Raw genomic sequence first — 26352 nt, forward strand, 5'->3', positions numbered from 1 at the left:
CTCAAGAGATTTCTCATAGCAATTCATGCGAGCATTTCCTTCCGAAACTCCTCCGGGAATTTTTCACAAGAATTCCCAGGCAATTTTTCTCTATAGTTCCTCCGTAAATTTCTTCAGATTTGCTCCGTGCATGCCTCCATGAATTTTTTCAGAGTTCCTCCAGGATTAGCTTCGGAGTTTCCGCAAGAAATCCTTCAGAGTTCCTCTATACATTCCTCTGGAGTTCCTTCAGGATTTTTGCAGAAGTGTTTGCTGGGAATTCCTTCGGAGCTCCACCGGGATCATTAGGATTTCCTCCATGGATTCTCCTGAAATTCTTTCATAGTTCCTCCGAAAAATCCTCGGATTTCCTTCAGAAATTCCTCAGAACTCCTCCAGGAGTTCCTTTGGAGATCCTCCTGGTTTTTTTCTAGAGTTCCTCCGGGATTTCCTCCATATTTTTTTTTTGGAATTTCTCAGGAGATCCTCATGAAATTACCCTAGAGTTCCGACAGAAACGCATCCGAAGTTTCGCCAGGAACGCCTCAGGAGTTCCTTTAGGAATTCCTGTGGAGTTTCTCTAGGATTTTATCCAGAGTTCTTTCAATATTTCGTCCGGAAGTCCCTTCATAGTTCTTTCGGGATTTAATTTGTTGCTTCAACGGTAATTCCTACAGAAATTCATTTTGACTTCTTCCAGAAATTCCTTTGGTGTTCTTTCAGCAAACCTTCTGGATTTTGTTCAGCATTTCCTCCCAAGGTGCTCCAGAGCTCCACCGGGAATTCCTTTGGATTTTCTCCATAGTTCCTTTTGCTATTTTCCGTAGTTCGTTCAAGAATTCCTCCAGAGTTCATCATCTGATTTTCCCACGAGTTCCTCTGCAATTATTTCAGCTATTTTCCGTAGCTCATTGAGCACGTATCAGGTGCGTCAATTTTGAGAATGGAACGATGCATGAGTTCATTAATTTGACGTTTGAGCGGTGCCAAATTCACTCGTTGCCATGGTCACGTAAATAGCACGGCACCGCTCAAACGTCAAATAGTGAACTCGTGCATTGGTCCATTTTCAAAGTTTAGAACAGCATTAGCGTTTTTAACCCGTTAACGCCCAAGGTATCTCACAATTGGAATTCAGCTCCGTTTTTGTTATTCATAGTCGTATTCCCATAAATTAAACCTTATTTCACCAAAAAATTTCAAGTCTATGGTGGGGATCCAAAAAAAATCTTGAAAGTGTGTCGTCCATATCTAGCTGTTCTATAAGTTTATTTCGAGATTAATCAAATATATTTTCATGCAGTTCGACCCATTACAATGTAAACAAGTTGGAAAAAAACTGCTGGTGAGGGGTAATTCATAAATTATGTCACGTACAGAAGAGGAAGGAGGGGGTTACAATGAAACGTGACTACCCATATAAAAATTGGAATCCATACAAAAAGTGTTAAACAGAGGAAAATTGAGGAGGATGAATATGGCAAAACTTTGCGTGACGTAATTAATGGACGTATCCTGATAAAGAAATTGCAACATAATGAATAAAAATTTCAGAGGCGAAAGGTGCATGCCAGAACTAAATCATTTAGTGACTTCCATTCAATTTTCTGCTCTACCACGTAAGTAAGATACAGACATACATACATTTCCATACATGTACATGTACAATTATGCACACTTAAACCATTTATACCAAAAACAAAATAAAATCTTACATCAAATATTTTGATTTAGAAAAAAACCTACAGATGTTTCAGAAAAGTCTTTTAAAAGATTATACAAAACTTGCCAGCTGATAATGGAAACATAACTATCAAAATATTTTTTCTGGGTAAAGTTATTAGTATACAATGGGACTCGGATCTGACAGTGATCGAAATATATATTTGGCAATATCAGAATTTCGTTAGTGCTGATCAAAAGCTAGTCCTTGAGTCCAATGACAGTCAAATATTGGACTCCAACTATTACATGCTTTACAGATGTGAATATTTGAAGCCAACATTATTCGGCTATAACGTTGATGTTACTGCATCACTGATGCATATAGTCTTATTCACCGATAGAACCATCCACGCGGTCCAAGATTTTTGACACTAGAGCTGGCCAGAATACCTGGGGAGCATACTGAAGCGTGCCCGCTCAAATGTCACAATTCTTGGTCCGAGTGAGTTCAGCAAGTTCAACGCGTCGCTGGTTCTAAAAAGTAAACAACCATACAAAACTACGACCAAACAATGGTGTAGGCGTAATCAATTTTCTCGAAAAAATCATATTGGGAATTAAGTAGAATTTTCTGATTAAATTGGCAACAACGCACTGCAGTAGCGCGTAGTAAATAACTGCTTGTGAACAATATTTTTCAAGCGCATTTATTACCTGTAATTTTGCGAATAATAATTTTTACTTTTCCACGTTTAAGTCATAAAACTGTTTCTGGACTTAGGTTGGCGGCTATTCAATTTTACTCTTGTTTGGCAGCCGCCCTTCACCCTTGAAGTTCAGTTCATGGATGGATAAGTCAATTTGTCGGTTTTTTCCTTCTTCACTCCCTTCAAAAGATCAAAAGATCTAAATGGTGTCAAGGTTCATCTAAAAATGTAAGGAGCATTGCATCCGAAATAAGCGATTGTTGCTCGAATCGATAGTAAGTATCCATTGTTTTGATCTAGGCAGACCAATTTCTTATTGGTTGTTTCCTTGATGTTTCGCACATAATAGCAATTCCCAGCTAATATGTTTTTTGCGAAAATATCTCCTTTAGTTAATCATCGTTTTCGAAGATACCAAATTTTTCATCACTGGACTTCAATCATGAGAATGACTTTCGAACTAAGAAGGTTTTAGGCGAATAGTTTTCTTTGGATTTAATCAGTGGACTGATATATAAGCGAATAAAATGTGTGCCTAGTAGTGCCATTTAGGTGATTTCCGAAGTAATAAGTTTCCAGGCGAATAGGTCTCATTCAGTTCTCCAACTTTGTCAAAAACACTAACTTCGTTTCCAATCTCTAGATTGAGATAAAAGCAAATAATATGTTTGTCTACTAGCGCCACCTTGGGAAAATTTTCCAAACTACTATGTTTCTAGGCGAATAGATCCCATTTAGTTGAACACTTTTGTCAAAGATACCAATTTCGAGAGTTCGATTTTTTTCAGTCTCATCGCTGGACTGACCACTTGACCACTAGCGCCACCTTGTGAGTGTTTTCCGAACTAATATGGTTTTAGGCGAATAGGATTCATTTAGTTGTTCAACATTGTCCATGACACAAACTTTGTATCTAATCACTTGACTGAGATATTAGGAAATAAAATATTTGCCCACTAGCGCCATCTTGTGAGTGTTATAAGGTTTTATGTGACTAAGTATCATTTAGTTGTTCAACATTGTCGGAGACAACAATTTTGTATTTCATAACAGAACTGAGATACAAGCAAATACAATATTTGCCCACTAGCGCAATCTAGTGAATGTATTCCGCACTAATAAGTTTTCGGGCGAATAAATCTCATTCAGTTGAACACATTTGTCGAAGACACCAATGTTGTATCTAATCACTGAACTGAGATATGAACAATCAAAATGTTCGATCGCTAGCGTCATCTTTTGAGTGTATTACGAACTAAAAAGGTTTTAGGCGAATATGTCTCATTTAGTTGATCAACTTTGTCGAAGACATCAATTTTGTATCTAATAACTGGACTGAGATACAAGCAAATAAAATCTCTGCTCACTAGCGCAATCTAGTGCCAACTAATAAGTTTTCGGGTGACTAGATCTCATTCAGTTAAACACATTTGTCGAAGACACCATATTGTATTGTTGTATATCATCACTGAACTGAGATATAAACAATCAAAATGTTCGACCATTAGCGCCATCTTTTGAGTGTTTTCCGAACAAATAAGGTTTTAGGCGAATAGTTCTCATTTAGTTGGTCAACTTTATCGAAGACACAAATTTAGTATCTCATAACTGGAGTAAGATATAAGCAAATAAAGTTTTGGCTCACTAGCGCCATCTTGGGAGTGTTTTCCAAATTTGTAAGGTTCTATGCGAATATGTATTATTTAGTTGTTCAACTTTGTCGAAGACACCATTTTTGCATCTCATAACTGGGCTAAGATATAAGCAAATAAAGTTTTGGCTCACTAGTGCCATCTTGGGAGTGTTTTCCGAATTTGTAAGGTTCTATGCGAATAGGTATTATTTAGTTGTTCAACTTTGTCGAAGACACCATTTTTGTATCTCATAACTGGACTAAAATATAAGCAAATAAAGTTTTGGCTCACTAGCGCCATCTTGGGAGTGTTTTCCAAATTTGTAAGGTTCTATGCGAATAGGTATTATTGAGTTGTTCAACTTTGTCGAAGACACCAATTTTGTATCTCATCGCTGGACTGAGATATAAACGAAGCAAATATTTGTACGCTGGAAAGTTGTTTCATATGTTGCTTATAAATGCGGCATTTGTTGGCGTCTGTGCGCCACCTAGTGAGTTAATTCTGAATTAAAATAGTTACCAAGTGGAAGTCAGCAGTCCTGTGATCAACTTTGCAGAAGACAGTTTTCTTCTAAACCTCTTTATTTTCAAGATATTTGCACTACAAGTACTGTCCTATTTATAGGACGCTGGGCGTTCGGGGCTTCTGTCCTATTTTTAGGACGCTGGGCGGATATGGGTTAATGAATGCATGCATTTGACGCAACGCATCAATGTGGGTTGCTTGATTGAAAATCATTGCTTCAAACCGAGCTGTCAACTTCAAGGCTGGTTTGCTACTTGAAGGCTAGGACAGAACGTGACAGCTCAACAAAAACTTCCCCATTGTTTTTCAGTCGATAACCTTGACGATACAAAAGCCAGTGCTACCAGTATCCTTTTTGAGCAAATCTGGTGTACAAATTAAAAAATCAAGGCTCATTAATTGATTGCTTTTTGCACGCTTCATTCGTTTAGTGCAATACAGGAGGCTATCTTTTTAAAAAATCAGGTAAATTTTCAAAATCGATTATATTTCTGGAGAAAATGGAAACACAATTAATTGTATTGCTCTAAATTAAATATTGTTATATATTTTAGCATTGTAGGAGCATATGTGATAAACTCAACATCCAATTTAGATTGATTCAATCGAAACGATTTCATAAAAAAAAATCCAAACTTTTAATAAACAATCCAATTTATGTGGCCGTGTTGCTAGGCCGGACTAGCAACAAAGTGCCCTGTTGCAATTCAACGCAACGATGTGAAAGTAGTCCTTTGCCAAAACGACCAATGCGAAGTGGTCTTTTTTGACAGGCAATTGGTTTCGTTTTGTATTTTGACCTGTCACGTCCTAACCTAGTTTGGTGGGAGAAACCGATACTCAATTTATGTACGTCAAGGTGAGCCGAGATTCTGCTGTCACGAAATGTCACTGTGAGCCCGGATCTTAAACAATGGACGAATACGCGCTTATATCATGCGCGTGGTGACGAAAAATTAATTGATATTCCATTTAAAAGAAATGTCACATTAATACCTTTTATACTGATTGAATATGAAGTTTTCAAATACGCATCATTTTCCTTTTGCAACAAAAACAAAAATGAAATGCACAGAGAACTTTGGCCCTGTTTTCATTTTTGTTCGAAAAGATCGAAGGTACACTACAAAAGTAAACAAGCGATTTTCATCAAGTCTGCCTTGATTGTCGTTGACAAGCTGGAGTTTCTTGCAGTTTGAAAAAACTTTGGGTCAGATTTTGCGTGTAGCATCTGTGCCTCCCTCCCAGGTTTGCTACTGACCACGGCATAAAAATTAACAAGGCAGGTTATCTAGTGATGTAAATATCAAGTTTGATTGTAAACATGTGACGTCACTCCTATCGTACCGCAAATTTGTTCAAGGTGGATAGAAATGACGTCGTCAAGTAGCTGTCAGTTTTCGGAATATATCACCTTCTTAATATAGTACACCGTGGCTAGTGACAAGAAAATGATTCGCCTATCTCGATGCGTGGAAAATTTCTCTCTAGAAATGGTCCAGAAAATCATATTTTTCTGATCGCAGTACGCAGTTGAGAAGAAATGTCATTTCAAATGGGACTCTCTGTAGGAAATTTCATGACCAATCCAGTCAAAATCGGGCTGACAAAATCGGGACATTACTGTATTTAGCTTTAGGAGTGATCAGCACAGTCTCTTGACGTAAATGCAATAGAACTGGTACCAGTTGATCTAGTGAGCAAGGTTATGGATTGGCAAACCGAAGACAAACATTATAAATTAAAAAAAGAGTCAAGCCTTGAAAGTTTAATAAATAAGAGAAGAAAAAATAGGAAAGAAAATGTAGAGGTAAGAAAAATAATAATAAGAAGAAGGAAGAGATATAGTTCCAAATGCCGGAAAATTATGGAATTGAAGTGTGTTTCAAACATACTTAGAAAAATAAGGAAACCTCTAGGAGATTAAAATAACTTGTGCTATCTTGTCGTTTCTATAACATTCTAAGAAATTGTATCAAATTAAAACTATAAATCAACATAGATTCAAAATTCAATCTAAATATACTTTCAAAATTTCACTCTGCTCGGGGAACGCAGCGCATCGTCGGACTTGTGACGAGGAAACGTGCGCTTTGGTCAAATTAACAGCGGCCAAACGGTCCCCATGAATAATTAATTAGCACGATGAAAATGTCAGCCTTTGATGGGTGGCGGTTTCCGCGGCAGACGCTGTGCAATAATTGGGTTTTGGTTTCGATTTCGGCGTGGTACGTTAGTTAGTTTCTATAAACACAGGCGCACGGGGGTTGCAGTTCTGTGAACGATTGGGAGTGCTCCGGGGTTTGTTGACTGAATTATGCTCTGGGAAACTCAATTATCGAAGCGTAAACTTTTCTGTGAATGAAAGGAGAAACGGTTTTCCGAGTGAAAAACGTTGTTTATTGATAAATTGGATTTTTTTTGGGTGTTTTTGACTATTGAGGGCTCCATTCCAGTTCATTGATTTATTGTGAATGGCAAAACATCAAACATTGAGCAAACTTGCAAATTTGAAACAACTTTCACATTTCACCTTTCGAATTGATAAATGAATTGCGATGTGGGTGCTCGGAGGTATTTGAGATTTTAAATTTATGAGATCAAAATGGGATTTAAATGAGAGATGAATTAGGCATTTATGAAAAGCTATGAAATTGAGTAATTGTGTAATTGACTAATTTTTGTTCTTCGTTGTGTTACGTTCTGGAGCCCAGATAGCCGTAGTGGTAAACGCACAGCTATTCAGTATGACTAAGCTGAGGGTCGTGGGTTCGAATCCCACCGGTCGAGGATCTTTTCAGGTTGGAAATTTTCTCGACTTCCCAGGGCATAGAGTATCTTCGTACCTGCCACACGATATACACATGCAAAAATGGTCAATCGGCAAAGAAAGCTCTCAGTTAATAACGGTGGAAGTGCTCATAAGAACACTAAGCTGAGAAGCAGGCTCTGTCCCAGTGGGGACGTAACGCCAGAGAGAAGAGAAGAAGGTGTTACGTTCCAAATGGGTCAGATCATGCTTCTGAGCTTACTGTTTTTACGAGTACTTTTACTGTTTCCAACGCGCACCATTTTTGCACAAAAAAGGCAAAAACATTTCAACAAATTACAACGTGGTTCTTTCAGAAAAGCCATTCCATAACCCTGTACAAATATGCTACGGTTGAACAAATAGCACCTAATCGTTCTATATTTTTCCAAATCAACCTCCACGAGAGGGAGGCAATTAGATACGATAAAATCATTCACTCGTCGGTGAACTCTGGCTTCGCTGCTGGTTAAGTGGAAGTACGTGAGATGAAATTAAATTTAGTTGTTCGTACCTAATTGTTTCCCAATAACGATTCGGTTCGGGTGATATCAGAGGTGAATAACCATGGCCCGATGCGAAATGGGTCCGATTCGGGATTGGATTGATATTTTTTTTTCTTCTTCAGGTTTAAGAGGTCGAAATTGTACCCTCTATAACAACATGGCGGAAAAAAAATGCCATTTTTGGGGATCAAATATTGCGTGTCCTGTAATTTTAGGATTGCTGAATCTGAGTCCGGTTCCAGAAATATTCCAGTACGTTACAGTTTTGAACTACATATAGCTAAATTTTTATAAAATACTGGTTTTATTGTTGATGATTTCAATATTTTGATAACTAAGCTTAAACTATGATTTTTCCAACTTTACAATGTAGCAAAAGATTTGAACTTTCGTTTATAACATAACTCCTTTGAGCGAAGGCTTTCGGTTGTACAAGCAAACTTGGATTTGGAGATCTCTTGAAGATTATTTAGTGAGCTAACTGAACTCAGAACGTAGTACAACTTAACTATGTGCCTGTACGGGTTATAGAGTTCGCAGACCGGAAGGCGCATAATGCCTACCTTGATACCTTGATGGCTACAGCATTGCGTCATGCCATTGCCGGGCGTATTGTAGAGCTCCATCTTCGTCGGTCTTGAGCGAAACTTCTCCAGTTGCCCCGAACGTTTAGGGTCGCCCGGTCTTCTTCCACTGCGTACAGCCAGTGTATTCGTGGTCTTCCCCGAAGCCGCCGACCTCTACCTGGTTCCCTGCTTAATATTATTTTCGCAATTCTTTCATCCGACATTCGCACTAAGTGACCAGCCCACAGAAGTCTGCCGTATTTTACACGCTTGATAATATTCGCATCTTTGTACACTTGATACAACTCGTGATTCATGCGTCTGCGCCACACACCATTTTCGAGTTTCCCACCAAGTATTGTCCGCAGCACTTTACGCTCGAAAACACCGAGAGCTTTTTGGTCTGACTCTTTCAACGTCCACGCTTCGTGTCCGTAGAGAGCCACTGGAAGAATCAATGTTTTATACAGGGCGAATTTTGTTTCCGTTTGCAAGCTGCGAGACTTAACGTGAAGATGAATCGAAGCGAAATATCAAATTTTCAAGAGCACGGATCAGGAGAATTAAACATCCGTTTAAGCTGAAAACTTTATCGATTGGTCACTCGCTGGTGGTGGCCAATCGATTAAGTTTTCAGCTCAAACTGGTGTTTAGTTCTCCAGATCTGTGCTCTTGAAAATTTGAAGTTTGGCTTCGATTGATCTCCACCTTAAGCTGGTTACATAGTCCGTAAAAGGCCCTATTCGTAGCCGCAACAAGTCTTTTCGCTTCGCGGGAAACGTCGTTGTCACATGTCACAAGCGTTCCTAGGTAAACAAATTCTTCAACAACTTCAAACACATCCCCATCAAACACTACCTCAGCACCACCATGCCTGACTCCATCTCTACCTGCAATCATGTACTTCGTTTTGGTAGAATTAATGGTCAGGCCTATCCTCGCTGTCTCCCTTTTCAGAGGCACGAGCCTCTTCCACTGACCTGCGATCGATTCCAATTAGGTCTATATCGTCCGCAAAGCCAAGTAGCATGTGCGACCTTGTGATAATAGTGCAATTTCTCTGTCCGACAGATCTCCTAATAGCACCCTTAAGTGCAATGTTGAAAAATAAATTCGAAAGTGCGTCCTTCTGCTTCGATCCGTCTAACGTCACGAACGAGTTTGACACCTCGTCTGCGAACCGAACACTTGATTTCGAACCATCCAGCGTAGCACGTATCAGCCTAATTAGTTTCGCCGGAAAACCATATTCAGACATCATCTGCCAAAGCTCATTTCTTTTCACTAAGTCATACGTGGCCTTGAAATCAATAAACAGATGGTGAGTCTGCAAGTTATACTCCCGGAATTCGTCTAGCATCATTCGCAAGCTAAACATCTGGTCCGTTGTCGAAAGGCCCTCACGAAAACCAGCTTGGTATTCGCCGACGAATGTCTGTTAAACAGGATGCGCGGCAGAATTTTGTACGCTGAATTCAGCAGGGTAATTTTTCTGTAATTGGCACACTCCAATCTGTGCCCTTTCTTGTAGATAGGGCGGATAAGGCCATCCAAACAGCCGGTGGGCAATTCTTCGCCCTCCCATACCTTCAGAAGTACTCGGTGGATCGACTGGTACAGCTGCTCACTTCCGTGCTTAAGAAGCTCGACCGGGATCTCGTCCTTCCCAGCAGCCTTACAGTTCTTCAGCTCACTGATAGCCTTTTTAACCTCTCCTTCAATTGCTGAAAGTGCTTCTTCCACCTGGCAGCCACCACCATTTTATCGTTCAGAAAATTCCCTTCTCGATCATTTCACATGGCGGGCACTGGTACGGTATTGTGCCGCGCACCATTGACCGTTTCATAGAATCTCCGCATATCATTCCGGTTCATGCTTTCTTGTGCTTCAGCTCTCTGCTCTCTGTTCTGTCGGGTACCGGCCACAAGCATACGGCTTCTGGCGACATTCTTCATGTCTGTCACTCTCTGGCACTCTTCATCGAACCAGTCGTTTCGTCTTCGTCGTTGACCAGTGCCGATCACATCCCGTGTCGTTGTTGGCACAGCTTCGTGGATAGGGTCCCACAGGCTGTCGACGTCTCCAGCAACGTTGATTCTTCCCAACTGCTCGTCTAGTTGCTGACGGTATTGCGCAGCTACCCCATCAGTCGACAAGCGTTGTATATTGAAGCGCAGCGTTCTGTTTGTTGTGGAATTCGTGACGCTGGATAACCGCGCCCGAAGCTACAACGAGATAATGATCCGAGTCGATATTAGGGCCTTGGAAGGTCCTGACATCCATAACATCTGAGAAATTTCGCCCATCAACCAGCACGTGGTCTATTTGGGAGCAGGCATCGCCACTCGGTTGTCGCCAGGTGTGTTTGCGGATATTCTTTCGTGCGAAGTAGGTACTGCTGATTGCCATCCCTCTAGCAGCAGTGAAGGTTACTAGCCGCAGGCCATTATCATTGGTAACGGAATGAAGGCTTTCCGTTCCAATGACGGGTCGGAAGAAATCTACTTTCCCGATCTGCGCATTTGCATCGCCGATGACTATCTTGACGTCTTGTTTTGGGCACTCTTCGTAGGCCTTATCCAGGCTCTCATAGAACTCATCCTTCATGTCATCGGGCTTATCGTTCGTTGGCGCGTATATGCTGATCAGGCTGTAGTTGAAGAACTTGCCCTTCATTCTCAACACACAGATTCGGTCGCTTACCGGTTTCCACCGAATAACTCGCTTCATCTGCTTTCCAATCACTATGAAGCCAACTCCACGTTCTGCTCTGTCGCCACCGCTGTAAGGAGTGTATCGAAAAGTAGTCGCAAACATTCAAAACCGTTTCAAAAATATTGGGTTGAACCCACAAACAATTTTTTGATCAGAAATGCTTTACAATTGTTTTAAAAATTATGATGCGGTGATATTGTTTCAATAAAGTGGCATTTTGTATGATAATTTTTCAAATTACTAACAGATGACGACGAAAATCTTGCACACCTCTGAAAATATTGATGTGTTAAAAAATGTGTTAAATTTTGAGAAAAAATGTTTTTTTTTTTATTAAGGCACTCCGTGCTCGTGGCCACTGCTCTGCCGGAATCAGTTTTATCTGTATCTTCCTTACCGATACAGTTCTATTTTTAACTAATCTATATTTACATCTGCTTTCACTCTCTTCTGCTCTTTTTACTCTCACACCGAGCAGGTAGGAGAGTGCTCTGCTGTTGGTCCAATCGATTTCCATGAGCCATAGTCCATTGCTCTTGCGGTGGTTCGTTTTGCCGTGTTCCTGAGTCGTTTGAGGCTAGCTGCCTGCGAAGTGGCTCAATTTGTCTCAGTCACCATCTGATACTGACGGAGGATGGATGTGCTCCCCTATGCACGGTCCTCCGTGCGGCGTCTTCTGGTGGCTGGACGTGTTATTTTTTGGAGGGGCTGGGAATTGAATCCATGACCTTCCGCTTATGAAGCGAAAGCGTAACCTCAAGGCTACGGACCCCCCTTAAAAAATGGCTTTTGTTTATGCTTATATATTCTGTGTCACAACTCTCAAGACATGGTGTAAACTATTTATTGAAAAATACATAAACAAGCATTTGAGAGCAAACACAAAAATAAAAAAATGTCGGACCTCGTTTTTTTTTATTTTTTCTTTCTCTACGTTAATGGTAATATCGAACGATTGGAACGAATAAAAAAATTGTTTTTGATTGGAAAAGTTAATTTGCATATTTATGAAGTAACGTAAGTAAAAAATGGTACTCTATAGAATTACCGCTGTATATGGCAGCGCTTCAAAAGTTGATTATACAAAAGTGACTTTCAAAAACCGACCTTATTTCAATAATTGAGTTTTTTAGAGCAATAATTTATTTTTTTGAAATCCGTTTCACGTGCTATATGTAGTAAACATATTTTCCGATAGATTAAGCTTCTCATCCCATTTTGTTTGATATAAATTTTGTTCAAAACAAATCATCGAATCTTCAGAAGACACTTCAAAAATGTAATTTTGTGCAAGATTTTATTTTCTATGCTTTATAAATCTTATTTTATTTATATTAAGACTGCATATTATTCAATATTGTTTTAGTTGATCCAAAACTTGATGACATAATGAAGATTTGCGTGGAAAAAGCATTTGAAAAGATAATCTATGCTTTGAGATACACCGTTTTGAATGTTTGCGACTACTTTTCGATACACTCCCTAGTAGATGAGGTACTTGAATGAAGTGTTGGCGATGGGGTCCACCGCTCAGAATTCGCGTTCTCCGGTTCTCGGCCAGCGTATTTCCTGGATAGTTGCCACTTTCACGCCGACATTCCGCAGTTCACGAGCCAGGAGCCCAACACGCGCGGGTTCATTCAAAGTTCTCACGTTCCAAGATCCAACTTTCCAATCGTTGTCCTTTATTCGATGCCGGGTCTGTTGCCGTAATATCAATCCGTTTGCTCTACTTTTGCCTTTCTTGGTTGGTGAAGAGTCTTCGATAGGCCACCTAACCAGGGTTGCGCTACCTACATCGTGCTAGAGGGGCTGCCTCCTCGATGCTGACACGATACAGCATCGTCCGTTTGTTCTTGACATGATGACCACGGTCATAGCCATCACAACCATCCACCTTTATCAGGGCTTTGGACCTGTAGCTCTGGTTCTCAATAGTTTCAAGTTCTTTCGGACATGCTACTATGGTGAGCAGTCATGCGCTAGCGGTGTTCCGAGTCACACACATGTTATTATTAAGGCATATCAACTGCTATATGACTACATCTGGTCGTATAATAGTTATTCCACCTCGATTACAACATGTGTGTTACTAGGGTAGTCGTCCTCTTTTGAAGGGGCATTGCTATAGCCTAGAGGGCGCTTGTTCCCCCAGGCGTTCATGAGGGCGTTTCGACTCTATGACACTACCCCGAACACCATTACCCCGAAAGCCATTACCCTGAATGCATAACATTTTGAGACTTATTCTAGATATAGAGTGGGGAGGAAATTGTAACATTTCTTATGAGTATTTAACGAGTTTGACTCAACAATGTATTTTTCAAATATTGGAAGATAAAAATGCAGCTAGTTTTTCAGCAAATAACTTCTACATACTAAGTTTTGTTGACATATAAAAGAAGGAAAAATATATGTTGAACATTTTATCGACGAACTTAACACGTCATTAATTACCAGTTTTCATTACAGACGCATTTTTGCCCGCAAAACAAGATACTGTACTGTATCTCATACTATTCGGGGTGATGGCTTTCGGGGTAGTGACACATTCTGGGTAGTGGCATTCAGGGTGATGGCATTCGGGGTGATGGGATGGAGCCGGGCGTTTCATAAGGGAATTGTCTCAAACACTTTAATACATTCTCAATACACGGGAACCAATATGTATATTCATGTGTCACTTATGAGATTTTGTACAAAATATGATGTTTGAGAAGAAAGGCACTAGATTTTTTCAGCACTCGTTGTATTTATCCAACTCTGTGAGCCTCGTTAGACAACATACATGTTTATCGGCATATCGGTCTATTTTGCTCGAAGTAAGAGGGAGCATGGAGAAGAAAGCAATGAATACTACATGGATAGGTACCGTAAGGGAACGGCGAGAGAAATTGGATCAGATGTTGAAGAGGGCATACCATATGAAACAGTATTACTTGAAACGTCCTTCCTTGTGGCTAACGTCTTCTATGGGAACGGCTTGGGTGTGTTTTGAGAATGACACTACCAAGACAGCTCGTTAGACAACAACAACGTGTACAACTCGTGCTGAAAAAATCATCATTTAGCATCTTGTTGCATAAATAATTATTTTGGAGTTTTATGGCTTTTGATGTTAAGAATATTTTATTGGTTTCAAACGTTGAGTAATACATGAATCATGCTTGGAGGAATATATGGTTCTATTGAAAAAAAAAATAAAAAATCGGAAAATTAGCTCCTGATTAAAATTTCTTAAAGCAGGAAATCTAGAAAGTTTGTACGTTATTTTAAGATTAAAACAAGAGATTTTCGAGTATATCGCATAATAAAAAAATTTCGCTTTTGAAGTGACTGTGCAAAAACATTGGACAATTGCTCTTGATTTGAATATATTAAAATTTAATTTTTACTTGTTTCATTAAATTTGAAAAAACCTTAAAATAATGATTTTGGAGCTTCTTGATAATGAATTTTTAAAATGAACAAAGATATGAACTGATTGTCTTTAGAACATATGAAATGAAGATTTTTCTAGCTTCAAACTTCGATCAATATTGTTTCACTCATAATTAAGTAAGTAAATTTCAACATAATTTTACTCTCCATACGAAAAGGTGGTTTATGTACTACTGGATACCAGGATATCAGAATTGATTGGTGACAAAGGGTTGTACAGCTCGAAAACTTCGATTGATGCTCAACAGAGCGTTAAGGTGCACCTGATCTATGTGGACTAAGGTCATATTGCTCCAAGGCGTTCATAAAACTAGGAATTTTCAATTGATATCCTACAGGGCGATAAGATGCCCCCGATCTACAAATAATAAAGTCAAATTTTTCCAGGACGTCGATGCTACCTGGAATTTTAAATTAATGTACTACAGGGCTGACCTAAATGAGACATAACCAAATTACCACAGGACGTTATTATAGCTTAACAATTTCCGTTGATATCATGAAGGGGGCAATATACAATAGATCTACGATGGATAATGTTAAATTACTCCAGGGCCTTGTTACAGCATGGAATTTTTCATTGATGATAAGCGGCACCTGATCTACATAATATACTGTCGAATGACTCTAATGCGTCATAGAAGCTTCGAATTTTCAATTGGTATCCTTCAGAGCGTTAAGATGGGCCTAATCTACGTGAAATAAGGTCATACCGTATTTCAGGGAGTCGGAATTAATTGAATCAGGGCGTTAAGATGCATTCGATCTATATAGGATAAGTTAAAATTTGTCTAGGTCTAAGGTATCGTTTAGAATTTGCATTTTTTTTTTTTAATTTTCTTGATGGTCCCATAGGAGTTTTAACTTTCGAACTCCTCATCCACCCCATACGCTTTTTGCAAAGGGGAGGCTTACAAGATTTGGTTTATCAATTTGATATTTTATTCGTTGTGTCCTCATGTTGCATCGTCTTCTATCCATTTTTTTATTCGTCTGGCTCCCGCGTATGTCCATCGTCTTGTTTTCTTAAGTTTCCATCAGGTTTTTTATTAATGGATTACATTTCCGCTTGAATCGATTCTCATTAGTCTCATACTTTACTTCATCTGGAAGTGAGTTGAAAAGTCTAAATCCTTTGAAAAATAATGAATTTTGTGTTCCCGTCATTGTCAAATTTGGTAGTTGAAAGTCATTTGCTCTTCGTGTCGCATATCGATGCACGTCTGATCCATATTGCACGTTCTCTGTCAAATATGCCGGTGTCAATCCATTTCTTATCTTAAAAACAAGTGTGAGTGTTCGGAAGGTTATTTTCTCTGATACTGACATCCATTGTAGAACTTCTCTCATTAGTTGACTTGAAGTCTTTCGGTCACATCCTAATATTAAACTCATTGTCCGGTTCTGCACAGTTTGCATCCTTCTCATTTGTCGTTTTGAAGCCAGAAACAGTATCGAAGCGCAGTATTCGAAATGTGGGGCGATTAAAGTTTTATATATCATAATTTTGTTATCGAATGTCAGATATTTGTTGATTTTACATAACATCCCATACTTTGATGCTGCTTTACGTATTATGTAGTCAATATGTTCGTTGAAATTAAGTTTCTCGTCAACTATTATTCCTAAGTATTTCACCAGTTTTACTTGCTCCACAACCTCACCATCAATAGACAATGTATCCAAATATTCGTTCCTAGATTTGTTTGTTATTACCATATACTTAGTTTTGGTTACATTTAACTTTAACTTCTTGATCTTCAAGCATTTCGTTAACTTATTTAGTTCAACCCTCATTACCGCATATGCTGCTTCAATGCTGTCTGCAATAACAAACAATACTGTATCATCAGCAAACAAATTTAAATTACCCAACGTTACTAGCACGCTACCTTGTGGAAGCCCTGGGTCAACTCTTCTGCACTCCGATTCTTGTCCTCTATATAAAGTACACTGCATTCTCATAGTCAAATAACTTCTAAACCATTCAATAACCTTTCCACCAATTCCTAGTTTTCCTAGAGTATTGATCATTTTTTTCCTGTCAATTGTTTCAAAGGCTCTTTTTAAATCTAAAAATATCGTCATAATAACTTTCTTATCCTCTAGAGCTTTTTTCCATTTGAATAGTAGCAAATTCAAAGCCGTTTCACAAGAATGTTGTTTTCTGAAACCTGATTGCTCTGGCAACAAAATGTCATATTTGTTCACAAAATCCATCAAGTCTTCCTTTACTAACACCTCCAAAACCTTTTTATATACTGGTAACATGTTTATTGGTCTTCTGTCTTCGGGTTTTTGAGAATTGGGAACTTTTGGAAGTGGTAAAACTAATGATTTTTTCCATCCCGATGGGAACTCTTGTTTGATTGCTTCGAATGCATCAATTAATACTGATGTACTGACGTTATTGATTCCACCACATTTTTCAGATTAAGTACTGTATTTCTCAGTCATGACATATCGATTGGTTTAAAAGTAGACCACCTATAATTTGGATTTAGACTGTCGTTTCCAGTATCACTGGATCCACACTCTACAATACTGTCGTGAATCTTCTTGACACTATCAATAAAGTATTCATTTAACTTATCAGCTTTTGCTTTGTCACCAAGATCTTCATCAATATCTGAAAATTTTACACCATTATCCGTGCCTTTAGCTGGGTTTATTAATATTTTCAAAGATTTCCATAACTTTTTAGAGTCACTTTGACTTGCTCTTAGCTCCTGTTGTATAGCCGTCTTCTTAGCATAACGAATTGCATTGACATAATTATTTCTTTTTCTCTGGTATTCTTTCCAATCTTCTTGACTACGCGATGTTCTAAATTTAAAATGAGCTTCGTCCCTACACAATTTCATTCCATGTAATGAACTCGTGGGCCACGGTGCTGTCTCAGTAACAGTAATCTCTTTCAGCTCTACCATATTATTTACAGTAACTTCTAACGCTTCAGCCAACATGTTTGCAGACTCATCAATATTACTACATTGATGAAAATCTCTCAATTTCCAACGGAGCTCGGATTGCAAACGTACTTTAGAATGTTTTTTCCAATTTCTGATTTTAGTTCTAATAGGTGTCGATTTGTCAGCTATGCTACTCACTAAAACACTTATTGTTGCATGGTCAGATATTTTGTCTGATGGTAATTCCGTCACTTGTGGTATATCGTAAATACTAAACAAAAGGTCAATCATTGTATTACTTCTATGGTTTACTCTTGTAGGAAAACTTATAAACTGATGCAGTGATAATGAGTCCATTAGATTTTTAAATTCTCTTCTATCCATATTTTCTAACCAGTTGATGTTAAAGTCACCAATGACTGTGATTCTACCATTATGTTCAAGTACCCTGGGCAACCATTCCTCTTCAAGGTACATGAGAAACGTTGCATCATCAGCTTTAGGTGAATGATATAAAACACCATACATACCTTTCATAACTCCAACAGATACATAAATGGTCAAAAACCAATTTCCACTATACGATTCATTAGAATGCACAACTCATTTAATATTATTTTTTACATAAAATGTCACTCCACCAGTATGGCTCGAATTAGACAAGCAATTGATCATATCATATCCCTTTATATCAAACAAATTCACATTATGTGTATCTGAAGAATTTGCAATTGATGTCATACAGGGCGTTAGGATGCAGCTGAACATGATCAAATTACTCCAGGACATAGATAAAGCTTGTAATTTTCGATGGATCTCCTACAGGGTGCAGCTGATTTATTTGAGACAAGGTCTTCAGGGCATTGAAATGCTTCAGGTTTTGCATGGGTCTATGTGGAATAAAGTCAAAATAGTCCAGAGCGTGTTTGTACTTATACACCTGATCCATTTGAAATTATTTAAAATTACTCCAGGGCGTTGTTACAGCTTGTAATTTACAATTGATAACCTACAGCGCGGTAAGAAAAAAATCTGAGAAAAGCTTCTCGAAAAAAGTCGTCGACTAAGCGCGACTAAGCAGGACGACATGCGACCAACCCGACATGGTTTGTACTGATCAATTAAAAATCCCCAACTGATGCCCCAGGAACCTGTCTCAGGGAATCCGGAACTGGTCAAAATTATTCCAAATGAGTTGATAGAGTCAGTATATATCAATGGTTTATGATATAGTAACAAACACTGTAGTTTTGTTTGATCCGTACAAAATAATGTCTCAATGTCACATGTCAATGACATATGTCACGGTCATCTGTATAATTCTGGAACCGACCGAACTACTGGTATTCCAAGTACAGGTCACAAAATTTGAATAGTGTTGTGGTGCTGTGTCAAAATTTCATTGAAATCGGCTGAAAATTATAGAAATTAGAGCCGAACGATCACGAAAATTTGGTTGTAAAAATAGATCAGGGACGCAAATGTTGAAAAGATTTGTAAATGTCTTTTATATTCTTCATAAATGTTTTCGTCTCCGTAACGCACTATTGCGTCTATAATCATACTATAAGAACGAGACCAGTCCAAAAATCCTCATCTACAATTTTCATTGAAGTGAATTATAAAAAGAAAGATTGGGACTTCTATATCAGACATACAAGATATATTTTGAACATATTCCTTGGTGCTAAGCCCCATGACATTGCATCCGAGTGTAAGGAAATGTGTCATCTTATTCTTTAAAGCAACCTACCTTAATCCGATAGCCAATGCGATCCAATTATTCCAGGCAATAAAACGTAACTGCACTTATCACAACGTGTCACCACTTCTCGATTTCCGCTCCAAAAGCACTGTTATTCGCCTGACTCGCCCCAATATTATTCTTATCAAACAATTTTTACACCACTCCCTTTTCCCAACAGTAGTAAGTTCCCGCTTCTGCAGCACCAGTAGAAACCAATAGCATCAGCGCATATTTTCCACTTGGTTTCAGCTTGGTACGCTTAGCCAACAATTCCCCACCCGGGAGACACGGGAAGCACACACTTTATCCGGTGCTTTCAGCTCGTCTTCGCTTATTTACCAGCTTCCGGATCCGTTTCTCTGAGGCTGAAGCTTGCACATAGACACATACGACCGACCTCCTGTCCGTCCCGACCCGACCCTATTCGACCCCGGCGCTAAATTGCGTTATCGTCACTCCGTCATTTGCACTCCCAACTCACCAGGCCAAAGCACGGTCTTCAGTCAAACAACGGGATTCGTAGCTTCGTTAGGCTGGCCAGAGGCCACCCTCCCTTTTACGTTGATGCTACACTGTGTGAAACACTAGCCGATGGCTACATTCTACTGGCCTTGTTAGCCACGGTAGACCCATTCCCAGGAACTAACCATCGCAACCAAAACACTGCACTCGCTTCGACTAATAAATAACGTAGAAATCCGCACAGACAGCTGAAGGAAAAATTATGGTAATGCTTTCTCTCGTGCCTTCGTCACTGTTGTGTATCCCGCTTATCTGTTTTTCTTAGTGTAGCGTCTACATTCACTTTGATCCTTGGATGTTGCAATCACAAAATCCCACGAGGGAAACGGAGGAGGCCTGCGAGGGCAACAGTATCCGGGGAGTCCACCAGCATCTATTCAACGAAATGTGCCGCAATTATCCTTTTTTCCTTATTCATCCATTCGAAAATTTACGTTCCGCACGTTGGTGAACGATCTGTGGACTCACTGAAGGTGCACTGTAGTAGTCAGACAAGCTTCACCACTATTTGTCAACATCGGTTTGAAGGGTGGGGAAATGGACCCCGCAGGTGGATCATTTGATAGCCTTCGTTCCCTTCAACCGACCCAAAACTCATTACTTCGTACAAGATGTGCTGCTTCTCCGATGATGCTCAATGGAGCTCGACAACAGCTGCTAGAGGCTACTGCTGCCTGCCTGGCTGCAACTCAATGAGGGGCTATAAGGATGCTGCTGCTGCTGTTGATGTTGTTGCTCGTGTGCTAGATAGCACTGACCTAGCACAGACCGTGACAACCTTCCGCGGGTTCAGTGCACGAAAAAACACGACCAAATCGCACCGAGTCCTGACGGCAACTGTTCGGGCTTCGGCGAGGATAATGCTCTGCTGGTGGCTGTTCTCTCAGATGAATGGGCTTTGCTCGTGTCAGGATAGACGCAATCAGGCTGCACATCAGCTGGAAGTAAACTTGTGGGAGAACAGCTGGTTGGTGGCGGGATGAGACCGTGCTCTCAGGAAGAAGGTCTCTCAACTCAATAATAGGCCTTTTCATGTGACAGATCCGTCTATGCATTTGTTTACATCGGTGGAGGGCCGGTGCTAACACGGGCCTGTCATTTTCATAGAAGAACTGTCAAAGTGCTTCCCGATCAGCTGATTTGAGACGTCATGTGAATAGGCCTATGGAGTTGTGATGCTCCGGGAGCATCTTCGCCTTGAGGTGTAAGTGACAACAGTCCTTTGAAAGTCTGCAAAATAAACAAGAATAAGTCAGAACAAGCATTTGAAATCAGTCAAAACCATTTTTTTATTCTTAACTTATAAATTATAAATTGGTTAGCAAGTCTTCACCACCCTTATTCATGCTATGCTTATAAGTATACCCGTGGGTGAAGGGGTCCATACACATTGCCAAATCAGTATCCCTTCAAACCTTATTTGTTCTTGCTTGTGACACACACTAATATTTGGCAAAATACGAACGTTCAACAAATCATTTTTGAACTTTCAGGGAGTAAAACTTAAAACATGTAAAACATGTTATCAATATTTTCCCATGTTTGTTTTATTCAATTTTAATTCCATATCCAAATGCACGATTTTTCTCTCCAAGCTAGTCAGATGGTACTGTACAACACTTGGACCATTTTTTACCGTGCAGTCATTTTTTCTTCATATCTACCTCCGATTTCACTTACTTAGGATGCATCCGAAGAGCCCGCTTCATCATGGTCCAGTACTTTTCAACTGGCCGCAGTTCCGGTGCGTTCGGGGGTTGAGATTCTCTTTCAAAACCTCTTTCAAGTAATGGTACGAGGACAAATCCGGCCAAAAAATCGTAGCACCATTGTGTGACCTCAGAAGAGGAAGTAGATGCTTTTGGAGGCATTCCTTCTGGTACACCTGCCCATTGACCATTCCAGTTGTCACACTCTGCTTTGCACACGAACAAATTGCTTGCCAAATCATATATTTTTTGGCAAACTTTGACATCTTCTGCATTCTAACGTCCTCAGTGACATCGAATTTATGGTGAGCAGTGACAAACTGGAGCCCCGGAGGCTGCTGGAAGTCTGCTTTTACATACGTCTCATCATCCATAAAGAGGAAACCTGGGTGTTGAGCTTCCGTTTACATAATACCGTATTTTGCCGTCCATCGCGACTAGGTGGTTTTTGGACATTGTACGTACGTACGTCCGAAGGATTTTCCAATTTTGCTCGAAATTTTTTAGTAGATTCAGTTTGTTTGCCACATGAGATTCCTCTTGAATGCTTGGACTACCCGTTTGTGATTCTTAACACTATATGGAGATTCATTTTTGCAACTTTTTCTTTCTTACTATGGTGTCTTCGGGAAAGTTTTTCCATTAAATAATTGCTATTTTGTGAAAGTGTTAATCTGGTGATTAATCCACCTAATAAATGAGAACGAAATTTAATTTGGGCAAACAATAATGGTTTTTCTTTTACTGTTTCTAAAACTAAATTTATTTTATTTTCTCGTAAGCGTTCTATTGTTAAAATAAATTTATATCTTAATGGTCACGAAATTGAACAAGTTGATGATTATAAATATCTAGAAATATGGTTTGATTCAAAATTATTGTGGAAAAAACATATTCAATATATCCAGATAATTTGTGCAAAAAGAATAAATTTCCTTAGAACTATAACAGGTACTTGGTGGGGGGCTCATCCTACTGATTTAATTACACTTTACAAAACGACCATTAGATCTATTATTGAATATGGATGTTTTTCTTTTGTAAACTAGAAAAGATTTCTACATTCAATTATCATAATTTTGATATTAATGTTCACTCGTTCCATCCAATTATCGATTTATCGTTATATGAAGAATTAAAACAAATTCCTAGTGTTGAGTATTTTCGCTTCGCTCCTTTATTTTTTCGGCGTAAATTTATTGGATTAGATTCACATGAACTTTTCTGATGGATCATTAATCCAAAATGTTGCTGGTTTTGGAGTTTATAATTATTATTCTGCTTATTTTTTCAAATTACAATCTCCTTGCTCAGTTTTCATAGCTGAACTAACTGCCTTGTATTTTACTTGTTCTTTGATTAAAAAATGTTCTCCAAATATTTTTATTATATGTTCAGACAGTTTAAGTTGTTTGAAAGCACTCAATTCCGTTAATTTCAATTCTAAAACTCATCACATTATGTTGTTGCTGAAAAAAGAATTATATCATTTGAATTCTCAGGGTTACATTATTAAATTTATTTGGGTTCCTGCTCATTCTAATATTTATGGTAATGAGCAAGCTGATTCTTTAGCAAAATTAGGGGTTCGTTGTGGCAGTATGTTCAACAGACAAATTTCTTCGTCTGAATATTTTGCAGATTTAAAACAATATTCTTTAAATAATTGGCAGCTTTCATGGGACTTTAGTGATAAAGGACGATGGTGTCATTCAATTTTACCTAATGTTTGTCGAATTAGTTGGTTTAAAAATTTTGCTGTCGGAAGAAATTTTATTTGTACATTGTCAAGGCTTATATCCAATCATTATATTTGTAATAGTTATTTATATCGTATCAATATCAATGATTCTAATTTGTGTGATTGTGGTGTTGCTTATGAGGATATTGACCATATTGTTTTTCATTGTACGCGTTTTGCTATACCTAGAATTGTTTTCTTTAGAAATTTGAAAATATATCATCGTTTGCTCCCTCAATCTGTTCGTGATATTCTGGGAAGTAAATTCTTACCCTCGTTAAAAATACTTTATAGATTTTTAAATGATGCTTTATATTACGTATGATTCTGCTTCTTTCTTTTTTTTTTTCTTTTTTCAGGTTTGATGGAAACATTTTCAACAAACTTATTAAAGGATGGCATCAAGTAGTTTTCGAGTCATGGCCCTTTTTTCAAGATTTTTGGCTGCGTAATGGATAAATGCCGCCTGAGCCTATAGATTTATATTTTATTATTATTATTATTTTGTAATGTTACTTTGAAAAGATAAAGAGGTTTTGTGCCTTTTTGAGAAGAATTTCAAAAGGAAATCACTCAAAGGGGTTTTTCCCTCTTTTAAAATTTTTAGTTAAAAAATAAATAAATAAATAAATAAATGAGTACGAAATTTAAATTTTCGTATTAATGAATTTAAAAATAAACTTTATTCGGGAAAGTTGTAGGAAATATTAAAAGAAGCAACTTTGCTTAAGACAACTTTTGCATATCTTTATATTTTCATGTACATTAGTGGAGTTTTTCGTGGACCCCCAAAAAATTACTTCTTTCATCATTACTTGGTTGGATGATTTTGTACAATTTTCAATTGTTCTAGTGTTTTTTTTGTATTGTTTTCGAGTTATTGAAGGTTTTATATAAAATTTTGCACCTTTTTGACACTGAAAATCATTAGGTTGCACTCATTTCCGCAGTCTGAAACATGCTCATTAGGGTTAACTTAGACTAGTTTCGAGTCAAGACAAATTTGATGTTCTACAATGTTTTCATAAATTTAATCTTGAAGATAATTGTGCTAAATTAACTTTACGACGTGGCGTAGTTGGCTGCACGCTCGCTTCATATGCGGATGGTCATGGGTTTGATTCCCCCCCCCCTCCCCCCGCACGAAAGATCCGCAAACACACCTGGCGACAACCGAGTGGCTATGCCTGCTTCCAAATAGACCACGTGCTGGTTGATGGGCGACATTTCTCAGATGTCATGGATGTCAGGACCTTCCGAGGCCCTAATATCGACTCGGATCATTATCTCGTTGTAGCTTCGGGCGCGGTTATCCAGCGTCACGAATTCCACAACAAACAGAACGCTGCGCTTCAATATACAACGCTTGTCGACTGATGCGGTAGCTGCGCAGCACCGTCAGCAACTAGACGAGCAGTTGAGAAGAATCAACGTTGCTGGAGATGTCAACAGCCTGTGGGACCCTATCCACGAAGCTGTGACAACAACGGCGCGGGAATTGATCGGCACTGGTCAACGACGAAGACGAAACGACTGGTTCGATGAAGAGTGCCGGAGTGTGACAGACATGAAGAATGTCGCCAGAAGCCGTATGCTTGTGGCCGGTATCCGACAGAACAGAGAGCGGTACAGGGCAGCGAGAGCCGAAGAAAAACGAATCCACCGCAGAAAGAGAAGGCAGCATGAAGAAAGTGTGGTAGCTGACGCTCAAGAAAGCATGAACCGGAATGATATGCGGAGATTCTATGAAACGGTCAATGGTGCGCGGCACAATATTTTACCAGTGCCCGCCATGTGCAATGATCGAGAAGGGAATTTGCTGACCGATAAAACGGCGGTGGCTGCCAGGTGGAAGGAGCACTTTCAGCGATTGTTGAACGGTGGAAATGGAAATGTAGCGAGGAACAGGATGAACATTGATGACGACGATCAAGCTGTGGACCCACCGACCATAGGAGAGGTTAAAAAGGCTATCAGCGAGCTGAATAACTGTAAGGCTGCTGGGAAGGACGAGATCCCGGTCGAGCTTCTCAATCATGGAAGCGAGCAGCTTTACCAGTCGATCCACCGAGTACTTCTGAAGATATGGGAGGACGAAGAATTGCCCACCGGCTGGTTGGATGGCCTCATCTGCCCTATCTACAAGAAAGGGCACAGACTGGAGTGTGCCAATTACAGAGGAATCACCCTGCTGAATTCGGCGTACAAAGTTCTGTCGCGCATCCTGTTTAACAGATTGCGACCGCTCGATGAGTCCTTCGTCGGCGCATACCAAGCTGGTTTTTGTGATGGCCGTTCGACAACAGACCAGATGTTTAGCTTGCGAATGATCCTAGACAAATTCCGGAAGTATAACTTGCAGACTCACCATCTGTTTATTGATTTCAAGGCGGCGTACGACTCAGTGGAAAAAAATGAGCTTTGGCAGATAATGTCTGAAAATGGTTTTCCGGTGAAACTAATTAGGCTGATACGTGCTACGCTGAATGGTTCAAAATCAAGTGTTCGGATCGCAGACGAGGTGTCAACCTTGTTCGTGACGTTAGACGGATTGAAGCAGGGAGACGCACTTTCGAATTTACTTTTCAACATTGCACTCAAGGGTGCTATTAGGAGATCTGGCGTGCAGAGAAATGGCACTATTATCACAAGGTCGCACATGCTCCTTGGCTTTGCGGACGATATAGACCTAATTGGAATCAATCGCAGGTCAGTGGAAGAGGCCTTCGTGCCTCTGAAGAGGGAGACAGACCATTAATTCTACAAAGACGAGGAGAGGCCTGACCATTAATTCTACAAAGACGAAGTACATGGTTGCAGGCTGGGAGGGAGAAACCGATACGAAATTTCTGTACGTCATAGTGAGCCGAGATTCTACTGTCACGAACTGTCACGGTGAGCCCGGCTCTTAAACAATGGACAAACATGGAAAAAGCGCGTAATTGATCAAACCATATTTTTGCATTTCATCACATGTGACAAAAAATCGATTGAAAAGCTATTCATGCCTATTCAAAAGTAATGTCACGATAGCACCTTTGATTCTGATTGAATATAAGGTATTCGAATACGCATCATTTTACTTTTTCTAATAAAAACGAAAATAGAATGCATAGAAAACTTTGGCCCTTTTTCCATGTTTGTCCGAAAAGTTCGAAGGTACACAACAAA

At 39.3% G+C, this 26352-nt stretch overlaps 1 protein-coding gene across 2 annotated transcripts in view; it reads right to left on the minus strand.

Annotated features, from left to right (window-relative positions):
* LOC5577087 overlaps positions 1 to 20734 on the minus strand; it is a 392448-nt gene extending 371714 nt beyond the window's left edge. For both annotated transcript variants that reach the window (XM_021851308.1, XM_021851307.1), the window contains exon 1: positions 19216 to 20734. The gene's annotated coding sequence lies outside the window, so the exon portion shown is untranslated. The remainder of the gene's footprint in view (positions 1 to 19215) is intronic.
* Positions 20735 to 26352: the final 5618 nt, after the last annotated feature.

Source organism: Aedes aegypti, chromosome 3, assembly GCF_002204515.2.
Source record: "Aedes aegypti strain LVP_AGWG chromosome 3, AaegL5.0 Primary Assembly, whole genome shotgun sequence".
NCBI classification, from domain to species: Eukaryota; Metazoa; Arthropoda; class Insecta; order Diptera; family Culicidae; genus Aedes; species Aedes aegypti.